This window comes from Apostichopus japonicus, chromosome 22 (assembly GCF_037975245.1).
Source record: "Apostichopus japonicus isolate 1M-3 chromosome 22, ASM3797524v1, whole genome shotgun sequence".
NCBI classification, from domain to species: Eukaryota; Metazoa; Echinodermata; class Holothuroidea; order Aspidochirotida; family Stichopodidae; genus Apostichopus; species Apostichopus japonicus.
In genome coordinates this window covers 21904884-21917319 of record NC_092582.1, presented here as the reverse complement: position 1 = coordinate 21917319, position 12436 = coordinate 21904884, and the positions used below count along the sequence as shown (strand labels likewise).

The window sequence follows — 12436 nt, the reverse complement described above, 5'->3', positions numbered from 1 at the left end:
TTGTTCTGCATGTTTAGGATTTTGTGCGGGTTGTTTTGTCGCAACATCGACTTGCATGTGTTACTCTCTATGTCACTGTTGCGTATACTGTGTGCTAATATTACTGAGTAGTTATTAAGGCTGTAATCATTCTCTTGTATGCTCTGGAAAAATATTTATACAATACAATATTTATATAATGAATGTTTAATGTAAGATTTCGATTTCAGTTTGAACTATAACGAATTCAACAGCCTCATACGTTATTCTGTATACAGTACTTTCGTTTGAGTCGGGTCAACATGTTTCAATAAGGGAACTGGATGGAATCCAGCTCCCTGGTTCAACACATTGGTCAAAAATCATTCTTAATGTCCGAGTCGTGTGTCCACTCCTGTACTCTGTGTAAACTATATTGACCAAAGGTGGTACACTCCTAAAAGTTCCCGGTTGAAATATGACATTAGGGCAGCAGTCGCCCTTAGAGCGAAGTTACATTTCCAGCCCGACCTCAAGCGGGGCAGGTCGGGTTGGGCTTGTCTCGAGCTTCAGCTTCCCTTACACCACTTATCTTAAACCTATCACATGTGGTTCGCTTTGTTTTGGCTAGTGTGTCAGCTATATGCAAATGATCAACAGATAAAACTTTGTTCACACGCACAGCTATATATAGCTATAGCTCCATGTTTACATACAGTACTCGCGGTATATGATCGTATGAAGAATATTCCGTGTCTTAGTTCCCTTTAGCTCCTATTGAAATACAATATAGCATTAACTTACTTCCCAAATAACCAAAGCCTTTCCTTTTTCAACACTATTACTTAAAGCCTCATCCCAATAGAAAATCCTTTTCCTAAGTGGGTCTAGCCCCCGACTCCAGATGTACTTATACATTAAGAACAAATAAAAAATTCCGATAAAGTAGCAACCACTTCCGACCCAAACAATAGAAACCGCTCCGTCTCCAAATCCCATTTACTTAGAAATTCCTCCCCTTTAGTAAACCTTACCTAATTGGCTCCTCAGTTCCGACCTCATGTTTATTTATGGCTTCTATACAATGTTAATTGAACAATACTTCACCTCTCAGCATCTCCCTGATTGAACAATAGACAACTTTCCCTAGAAAGAAAACAAGTGTCTATTCTACAAAACTTTAATATTATCCCCCGTAGGACCTCTTGCGAGGTCCAACAGGGGTAAACTCCTTTATTTATTTTTTGTCCATTTAGCTGCGTTCGGCTTTACGTGATTTTTACCCACTGGTTCATGATATTTCGGCAACTGGGTTGCCTTTAAAACATAACACTAGGCGACCGCTAATTTTCATAAACGACGCCTGGGAATTTCCCAAACGTTACTACATACAAACCTGAGATTTTCATGTGCCCCGAATCCATAGCTGTCGTATTAGGCCTATAACGCTATGTTGTAACATTTGAGAACCGGCCTCTGAATGCGGTCTATATTGTTGTTCAAATTAATGATACACAAGTAAATGCAATTTTTTATGATTAAAAACATCATTGGAGTTGTTTTTAATCTTATAACTTCTTTACATTAATCTGGATACGTTAAACAGAAATCCTATACTAGTTACGTTGTTACCATATACTTAGTTTGATAGGGCTAAGATTACATTTTCTAATTGAACTTGAATGGATTTTAAAGATAGGTAACGAACAAGGATGTTTAACACTAACTTCGTAATATTTGTATTTGTTCATAACGGAATTATAAGTACAAAAAATGTAAGAAATAGGTCCTTATAATTTACATTTTGGTAAAGATTGAAGATGGATGATTTGTTTGAGATACTTTTTGAGATGGATATTTTGGGTAACTATTCTTGTCGCTTTTCGGGCCATCAACATGTTAACAGGTAACATGAGCTTCATACACATCGAGGTGGTTAGGCCATTCGCTATACATAAATACATGGTTACTTGGTACGGAAAATTGTCAAATTTTGGCTTTTGGAAATTTGTAGAAAATCTGTTCTCTTTCTTTCCGCGGAACCCCAGAGGTAGTTTAGTGTACAGAGAAATGATACATAAGAGCCTTTGTTACATGAGAAGAGTTGCATTAAGTAGGCCTACAATGTTCCAATTTTGAAGGAAGATAGGCTATTCCATTACCAATGGTAAATGTTTAGCCTTAGTGACGTTCATTTTAGCCTTTTCATACAACATAAAATTGATACACGTGGATTAGAAGACGTTCAGTTTATCGCCTATCAATTTTTTGTATAATCAAGTTTTGTATTCACATGCCTTTTGCGGCGGCCAGTGCTGGAAAAACTTACGAACCTTCCGAACCAGGTTCGTGAGAAATTCCAGATGCTCGCGGGAGAAACAGCCTGGGTTAAGGGGGGAAAAATTGTTAAAAACAACGGGAAAAAATAAACTTGGCGAAAAAACCCAGAAACAAAGCGAAACAAAGTACATCTGTTATAAAAAAAGTAACATTTCACAAGAAAAGTTTCAGAAACAAAAGGGAAGTCATCAGAGAGCGAGCTCAAATGCCCGTGTGGCCAGTCCGCCACTGCACAATACAGCATTAATATAGTTACGATGTTGCATATACTATCAATGAGAATTGCATATTGAAGCAGGTGTTGCTCTCGAACAATAGGAATTCTGCATTGCTGTTGATCATTGAAACGGTTCCTAAGGAGACATTGAAGACATTCCCACCATGCATACAAAATGGGTTCGAAGTGATTTGCGTAAACAGTTTAGAGTGATCAGAAACGGTTCAAAGTCAATTGACACGGATATCGAATCATTTCAAATGAACCGGTACGTTTAGGACACATCAGGACATTCGGACACAGGACATTAGGACACAGGACAGGACGAAAGGACGTAAAGGACACAGAGTCGCATCTACGGCAATGATTTTACGACACAGTGACATAGATTGAATTCTTGAGGAACACATAAAAGTACGTACTAGTATGTTTTAGTATTTACATTGTCTGATGTGTGTAAACCAGTTACTAGGGAGCAGGCCACACTGTGGATATTGGTGGAATGTGGATTACCCCTTTTATGCGAGAAAAGTCTAAATATACTAAACAACTGTGCAAATGTAGATAGCTTATACCAATAATGGGCAAATAGTATGCCCCGACAGTTGGATCACAACAGTAGTATAAGCCTACCCAAGTCAACTTGAGCTTTACGACCCGCAACGTTGGGCACAAAGTTGGACAAATGTTTGCCCAGCATCCGTAAGTGTTCAGTGACGCGTTTAGTGACCTTGAAAGCTACTATCAAAACAACTTTTTTGTTTGCAAATTAACGTTTTTGTAAAATTGTTCTTTGTTGGTATCATGCTTTTGTGTCCCGAGGTCTCATGCGTGTAAATTAATGGGAGAACTGAAAGACCATGCAGATACTGCACACATGATGTAGTAACTAATACAAGGGAACACACATCCACCAACACCTTTATCATATATGACGGCGGGAACCTGGGTGAAGTAAAACTCCCACAAACAGCTAAGAAAGCTACTTAGAAAGTCATGTTTGAGGGCTGTCATTTTGTAAGATTGTGATGTATATATGGGATCTGATACCTTTAACTTTCCATTTGGTTTTCTTTCTCAAATTTTTAAGGTTAAATGATATCAGTGTTGGCACCAGTGTTCGATTTTTCCGGTATCGCATCGCAAAATGCGATCCAAAACGACAAACTTGCGAGACGTTTCCAAATCAGCATCGCACATTGTGCCGATTTGTGCGATTCAAATTCCAAGTCAGATTTGGGAGCAAACACTCAAACCTTAACTTACGAACTGTCGATCACAATGTAGAAGTTATAATTTATTGAGTTTATACTCAATGTACAACTTATTCACTTGACCATATAGCGGAAAAAAACCCTGAAAAAATAATATCCTACCATAGTTAAGTGTAAAGCAAATAGCCTAACCACCTCGGCAGTTACGGATCTCACGTAACTAAAAGGTTCCCTGGCAACGTGCCAAAAAATGTTAACAAACAGGTGTTACACAGGGGATGAGCTCACAGTTGTTGGGAAGGTACCTGGGCAAATTCGCAGCACATGTTCCGTGGTACAGTAGTTGGGTATAGGGTTAAACACTGCAGTTGTAAAAATGTACGCATAGTGCACGCTATTCATTGTTAGGCAGTCTAGAAACGGGGCTTTGCTGAACGTTGTTTGTTTCATAATATCGGAAGTTTTGTAAGTTGCACTTTTTAAAGATTGAAAGACAGATTAAATCTCTTTTCATTTTATAACATAATATAGCTACTTTAACTTGTCATTTTAAAATTTTCATCAGTTTCGTGACAATTTAAATAAGAAAGTTGTCAGTATTTTGCATCCTCAACTGCGAATTTTTTCATCGCCAGACATCGCAAAAAATGACAATTTTCGGGGGCTTTCGCCCCCAGGATCCCCACGAGGGGTTCTACCCCATGACCCCACCATAGCCCTAAGACGGGCCCCTGGACACCACGCCTTTAATGCTCGCACGTTACGCGTGCTAGGCAGGCGAACACCGGCGGGAAATCGGCAGTGTGTTCGCGGGAAATTGAACAAGGTTTTCCAACACTGCTGAACTGTGCAGTTACTGCATGCATCATGTTCAAGGTTTTCACGGAGGCCTTTGAGGAAATGAATGGTTAGTACAGTGTATATATGCTGCACTAATGCTGTGTGTAGGCCAAGGTTCACGAAGGTCATTGGTTATATTCGCGCGCCGTAGACGTGTTTTTAGATGTTACGGAGAGTCAGGTTTCCATGGATATTAATCGAAAATGAATCTGAGTTTAACTGACGCTAAAGAAATGGATCGTCTTGGGCAGATTAACAAATCATTGCAAGTATAAATAAGTACAGGTAGCTCTGCTGTTAAAAAGAAAAGTTCAATATCGGTTTGCTGTTATTGGCAATTAGGCAAAATTTTACCGATACCGATATGCTGCCGATATTGCAAATATCGGCCGATACCGACATTGAAAACGATTATCGTAGCAACACTAGTATAAATAATAATAATAAACAAACATTTTCTAGTTAATACATTGATCGCCAACATTTGGTCCGTTTTGTGGTAATTTCAAAACTGCTATTCAATATTGGGGAACTGCTATGCAACAAAAATATTGTATAGCAATTGTCGAAATTTGTTGCTATGCAATTTTTTGGCCATAAGTCGAACCCTGGTTGGCACCAAAACCAATAACATCATTATTATAAGCTATTTATTTTTTCTCTTTTTTTTTTGGGGGGGGGGTCAGAATATGTAAACCCCAGATTCAGAAAACAAGGGTTGCAATAAATAAAGAGAGTGTAAGTGTAAATATAGTTGATTTGCACCATGTGAAGTTTAAAGTTTGCCAAAATTTTCTCGGAGGGTGGGGCTGTGCAAAGTACGTAAACTTGTAAACTGAATGCGGAGCGTGTTCTCCAAGGATAGTGACGTCTCTGCCACTCTTCACTGCCTCTCGTCCCATGACATATGTAACAGTAAGTCAGCCTGGCGTTTCAATCCTAGCAGTATCTTCTTCAGAGGCTGAATGACAAGTAACAGAAACTAAAAGGGACAAAATACAAGCACAGAATACATATACAGGTTAATGAGCAGGGACAAATGAACAGGGGCAAAATACATTGATTTAAGAGGATTAGTTGACAAAGGATCGAGAGAAGAAAGAAAAGAACCAACAGGGGAAAAGGAGAGGTACGAGATTAAGGGAAGAGGCTAGGGAATAAACTGCAGAAGGACAAAGACAGGAAAGTGTTTTGCTTTAACGCGTTAAAATTTGTCGCAGATAACGGTGATTTTAAAGCATTCTGAAAGGTTTCTCAAAGGTTTGTAATGTTTTCTATGTCAGGAATTCTTTGCCTATAGATACGGCGAACTTGAAATAGTCAAGTCGACTGCTTGCTACTGTTTTACTAATATTTTAGTTTACTTCATGCTTTACTTAAGATGATATCACGCTGTACTGACTTAAATGATATCATGCTGGTACTTAACATGACATTATGCTGTACTTAAAATGATATCACGCTGGTACGTAATATGATATCATGCTGTACTTGAATGATATCACATCGTACTTAAAGTGATATTATGTTGTACTTAATATGACATAATGCTGTACTTAAATTATATAATGCTGTACTTAAATTATATAATGCTGTACTTAAATGATATCACGCTATACTTAAATGATATCATGCTGCTTTTGAGGAACTGACCTAATGTTCATGAGACAAAATAGTCCAGTCAATTTAGTTGGTGTTCCACGTATGTTTTAAGGCTCATTTATCCAAAATTGAATGTGGTTTACAGAAATACAACCAGTAAGCTGTGTATTTTATACGATGTACAACATAATCAAAATGTATAGTAGTATAGTGAGGACCTTTCGCACCCTTTTTGCGGGGTAATTGTGATGGGTAATTGTGGTGGGTAAATGTGGTGGGTAAATGTGGTGGGTTCATCCAAAGATTTTAGTTTAGCTACTTTTTATAATCTTATAAGGTGATAAGCATTTGTAAAGCGACAATATATTTCAGTAGCTTTAAAATTTGAACCTAACGGATTCGCAGACCGCGTGATTAAAGTAATAAGTACAATAGTTGTTACGCAAAAAGGTATTCACAAAATACTGAAACTTTGATATAACGACCTGAAATTAGGTCATATCGAAACACTTCATCTATTTTGTGTGTGTGTGAGCTTTAAGATTCGTGCGTGCACTGCTTGACCCTTTGCACAATTGTGTAAGGATGCTGTGTTACTTAACAAATGTATTTATGGTTTTATATACCTGCCAATGTATGCATAGAGGTCAACCCACACGATAAAACTTGTCGAACCAGTCAATTTAATTGTGAAATACTGAATAATATTGAATCAAAACAGTCGACATATTGTAAAAACATCACCATCTGTGATTGATTTATTGTTCTTGAACTTTAAGCTGGTATTATCTGAACTGGTTCTGGTTATATGATCGTTTGTGTCCACTTGTCTGATGATCGCCACACTTGCGTGAAACTCGAGTAACAACATGCTGTAAGTTACCATATACGCATTATATACTATATAATGATAATGCAGTTGCTTAAAAAAACACTCTTGCAGCATGAAGAGAACAACTGAATCTATGTTACATGCACGATTGTCAAACTAAACAAACTGGAAAGTAGAAAGGGGACCCCCCCCTTTTGCGGATATCAGGATATCATAATCTCTTTTATAGATTAATCATATCTTAAATAGTTTCCTTCAGGAAGTACACTAGCATTGTCTCACAATCTGTTGCTAAAGCTTTCGATACATGTTACATAGCAACATCTCGACAACAACAAAGAATTTTTATTTTCGTTGTGGCTATTCGCACGAACGTAATCGTGCGAATAACATTGACTATTAGCACGCATGTAACTTGACCAATGGGCGCTCGTGGTTGATGTAACCAATGAACTGTCCTGATATGTGCTGGCCGGGAGGGATGAACAGGACATCGATGGACAATAACACAGCAGTGCATGACAATGGAACAGGAATTTGATAACTATGGGGATTTTCAGGGTTATGTTCAAAGGATATGGATACTTTTTCTATTTTTGTAATAAAGGATTCCAAAACCGTCGAAGCAGCAAACAAGCTACTAGATGAATTAAGTTCATCATATTCCTTATGCATTTTAAGAAAGTTTTGCAACAAATCTTTTCTGAAATATTCCAACAAAATCTTTAATTATTTCTCTGAATTTTCCCAGAATTGATCACATCTTTGATTTCTCTCATATTTTACAGATTTGGCTATTGATTTTGAAAAAGATAACCTTTTTTTTGAGAATCAGCAAATTTTCATCGACCAAAATCTTCAGGGGGGCAAGTGGGGGGGGGGGCAAATCGACCGTGCACACCCAACACTGTGGTTGGGGCCATGGTTTACCTTCCCCGCCTACTCTGCTTTTCTAATCACTACATTCTAACATGCCTACTTATACCCACATACACGTTCGTGCGAATAGCAATCCTTATTGGCACGCTTTCGTGTGTAAAGTCACTGTCTATAAGCACGAGCATGTTCGTGCGAATATCGATGTTTATTGGTACGTCAACGTAACAATAACGGTTGTTATTGGCACGTGCACGTGCCAATAGACACGACCTTTTATTTTAGTTCAAAAGTCCACTGCCTTCAGTACCAACCATGTATTTACACGAAGAAGAGGATAACCGCATAATTCTTTTCAAAGTCTCATCTTTCTTTGCTATCCTTAATTGCAGAAAATGTGTTAACAGTAAAATAACTAATGATTCCATGTGTAAAACAAACTAATCGGATACATGTGCTTACAGCTATTCCGCCTTGTTTCAACATAGCAATAAAGTTTCAATTAATGTGATACAGTATGAAAGGCGCGGGTTGTAACCATCCTAGATATTTTACTGACATCGAATATCTTGATCTTCTTCTTATCATGATCTACTAATCATGATCATCATCGTCATCGTCATAATAATAATAATCATAATAATCATAATAATAAAACTGAGCTCACCTCAGAGTGTCGCCATGGTAACTGACCGTCCAGCCGTATATATGATCGTTTGCGTCGTTTTATTATGATCGCCGCACAGGACTACACAGTAACAACATGCTGTAGGTTACCATATACGTATACTATAGGCTATATTATGTACTTGTTCCACTTCTATATGTATTGAATATTTTTGCAGCAGGAAGTGAACAACTGAATCTTTGGTGAATATTTTGGTGAATATTTTCTGGCATTACAAAGTCAACATAATCGTAAAGATGTTGAGACCATTTGAGGAAAACAGCCGAAAGCACGAGCTGCTGAGATGAAAGATAATGTTCAAATACGTTTAAATTTCTACCTTCGAACTCTGAAGTCTAATCCTTCACTCTCTAACATGTTAACGTGAATGGTAAATGTCTGTTGCATAACTGTATAGCAGGGTTTCCCTAGCTTTACCCCCCCCCCACGAACCCCCTGTGGATGTCAAAGTTGTCCACGAACCCCCAACTTTTCGAGACACGATCTGAGTCATTATTATACTTACTTATACTTATACTAATGCTCCTGTTTTTCGATAGGTACGACTTTTGTACATTACTAAATAATATGATATATCATATTTTAGTATAACAAAAAGTAGTCTAGTTTTGACTTTCAGAAACGTCTCACGAACCCCCTGGGATGGACTCACGCACCCCTGGGGGTTCATGCACCCAGTTAGGGAACCCCTGCTGTATAGTATAAATGCATACCCATACTTTTTGACATGATCTGAATTACAAAGACCCACATTTGCATAACTTACAGTTTTGACCTTTGCTATGGTCTTAGGTTGCCAAGAGAGTAGTAAAAATGTAGAAAACTTGTAGTTTGTTAGCTATACTTCCGAATGGATTTACCACTGTGAAATCATCAGTGTCAACTTGGAGTTTAGAGACATTTCCGCTCCTCTTCGAAAAGAGAACTATTTTCTTAGTACTCCCTATCACAGAAAGGTATCACTTGACTGAAGTGACCGATCTAATACTTCTGTAAGTGCATCCTCTTGTTTCAAGCTTCCCAATTGTTTTCACCACAGCAATTGTATTGCATAACTGTTTTTTTTTTCACCTGATTGCGAGAACTTCTTTCAACTGGATGGATAATCGAAACATTGCAATAAATTTATCTTAAGATTTTGCGTTTGAAAATCCCTCAAATGACTGTGCTTCTTTAGTAGAGGTTTTATTGAAACTGTTGTTCATACCAATGCTCAACACAAAATTCTGTCTTGCAAGCTCTGCTTCAACAACTTTCATAATCTGTGTCTGAGGCATTTCTAGTCATTTTTGGATTTCTTTTGCAACTTTATGTATAAGTTGTTTGTGTTGTACAGAATGATTTACCTCCCTTAGATGTAACAAAAATTAAGCTGCATGCTAATCACAATTATATAATTTAGGGGTACGTTTTGATTAAGTTTTGAATATTTCCATTGTGTACAATGTCTCCTCTTGGCAGGGCTCATATATCTGTGTATCAATTTCATTCCATTCTGTTTTTTTTTTCTGACTGCATGCCTTTATGAAAGTGTCTTATGATAAAACAAGGATTGCTTACTTCATAGGTGGGCTTAGAAGGAATCTACAACATGATAAGACTTTTGACAATTTTCGAGACCACATATTACTCTAAAATTGGTGTCAAAGGAATGCACAAACTTATAATGTTTCAGCAATCTGAAATAGTGAATAGATGTATACAGAAATGTGGTCCATCTTAATTTAGTCTAAAACAGAAAGGTCTTTTCATAAGATGTGATAAATTTTTAGCTTAATGTATTTCACCAAAGCACACCAACTTGATGTTGTTAATTGTCAGTTTTATAAGATGGCTTATCGGTATAATTTGGTTATGCCAATGTAGCATAACGTAAGGGTATAGTTTTGGCAAGGGTATATATGACTGAGACCTTTTGTTATCTTTCTGTACAATGGATGGCAGACTGAGTTTCTCATATTCAATTTCATATTTCCTATTTCATTTCATATTTCAATATTTCATATTTCAAAGGAGTGTTAGCTCAGTGGTTAACGCCGGTGCCTTCCAATCATAAGGTCCCCAGTTCGAGTCACTCCAAGATTAATGTATGTAGTCCAATTGATTGACAATTCATAATCATGGACGTTAAAATATGAATCTAAGAGACTGACTTCGGTCAGCCTGCGGCTTTGATAATCCAATGAGGCTTCTTCGCGAGTTCCTGCTTGCAGGAGGATCTAAAATACAATACATACAACATTCCTTAATGGGACCTTAAAACTTTCAATGGACATGATGGCGAACATCAGACTAACTGTTGTGTTAGTTAAAGAACGGTACCAGTACTTGTATGTACAGTACAGCACATTAGGCCTATCCACACAGTATTAAGCTTAGGCGACTATACCCAATGCCTGTTAATTAAGTAGGCCCATTGTAATTCGGCTGTGTCACTATGACGGCACCTTGTAGCTCGGTAGCACTGGTACCTATTTCCTGCCATGGGGGAAATTACATGGTAGGCTATTATCGCAAGCCTAGCTCCAAGAAGCTCCACTCAATAAATTACTACAAATTTTCGTTGATTTCAAGCTGATTTATTTTCTCCGTCACTCAGTTAAAGTTCAATTAGAGCATTTTGTAAAAGTTACTTTAACATTCTGATTACTTTTGTTTTAATAAATTATATGGCCGCAACAATGATCTTGAGTACTGACTGATTCGACTAACGTTTCCAGTCACACTTGCCTCTCACTGCTAGCCAAGTTGCAAGCGCGGCTAACAAGTACTATGGCATCTGATCAGTGGCGTAGGAAGGTACTTTTGAGTGGGGGGCTGAAGACTGATGGCCGGCTTGGGGGAGGGGTCTAGGTGGCCTCAGATGCAATTTGGCGCAATATAGCACACTTCAACACCCACTCCATTTTGTAAATAATTTTGCATTTTCACCTGGCCTTAGATGCAATTTGGTGCTCCAAATGAGATTTTTTTTTCTCATTTGGAAATGAAAAAGGGGTTTTCTGACTTGCGAAGCGGGGGGGGGGGGCGGAATGATACTTCCGCCCCTCAATATTTTTCACTGGGGGCTGGCGTCTCCCAGCCCCCCTGTTCCTACGCCCTTGCATCTGATCAATGATTGGTTCAATCTTACCTAATGATGAACATAATTAATATTTATGAAATCTAACACTGAATGAACCAATTATGATTGAGAAAGAAAACAACACGTCGTCCTAACTTTGAGTTATGGTTTCCTTGCCTGAACCTACGGGCTCCATAAATTAGAAAATCTGAAAAAGGACCGAACCATTGCTAATGTATTTCTTTATTCAGGAACTGTGGGAATTAACGAGGGAGAAACTCGAAGGTCAAAAGTGCAAAGGGTTGATAACCTTACTGGAGTTTGATAGGACCTTAATTGGGGTATAAGATCACTTCATGACACTATCCTAACCGTTGTCCGCAATATATACCTGTATAGGCTAGGCCCTATTTCGATCTACCGTTAGTTATTTAGTAAAATCTATATTTTAGGCTTATTAAAAAAAGCGAAATCTTGCTCACTTTCTATCAGTTTAGCCTTCACAGTCCGTAGTTTTGCAGTTTACACAAATATTACCTTTACAACAAAATACAAAAAACCAAAAAAAAAAAAAAAAAACAGGCAAATTTACTATTTCTTGCAGTTTGAGCGAGAGCTAAAGAGCAACGTTTGTGTCGTCGTGTTATTAAAGAGTAAGTACTTCAGTGACTCTTGTGGAGATGTATTTGGCGATAAAGTCGTCAAATCAGTTTTTTTTGGCATACTCCACGTTTTCCTACTCTCACCGCAAAGCCAATTCGTTTCAGTATAAACTTCAGGAGACTTAATGCGTGTTACGTGCAGT

At 37.9% G+C, this 12436-nt stretch overlaps 1 protein-coding gene across 1 annotated transcript in view; it reads left to right on the top strand.

Annotated features, from left to right (window-relative positions):
• Positions 1-12436, top strand: part of LOC139963849 (alpha-2,8-sialyltransferase 8F-like) — a 49520-nt gene that overhangs the window by 238 nt on the left and 36846 nt on the right. The window lies entirely within an intron of this gene.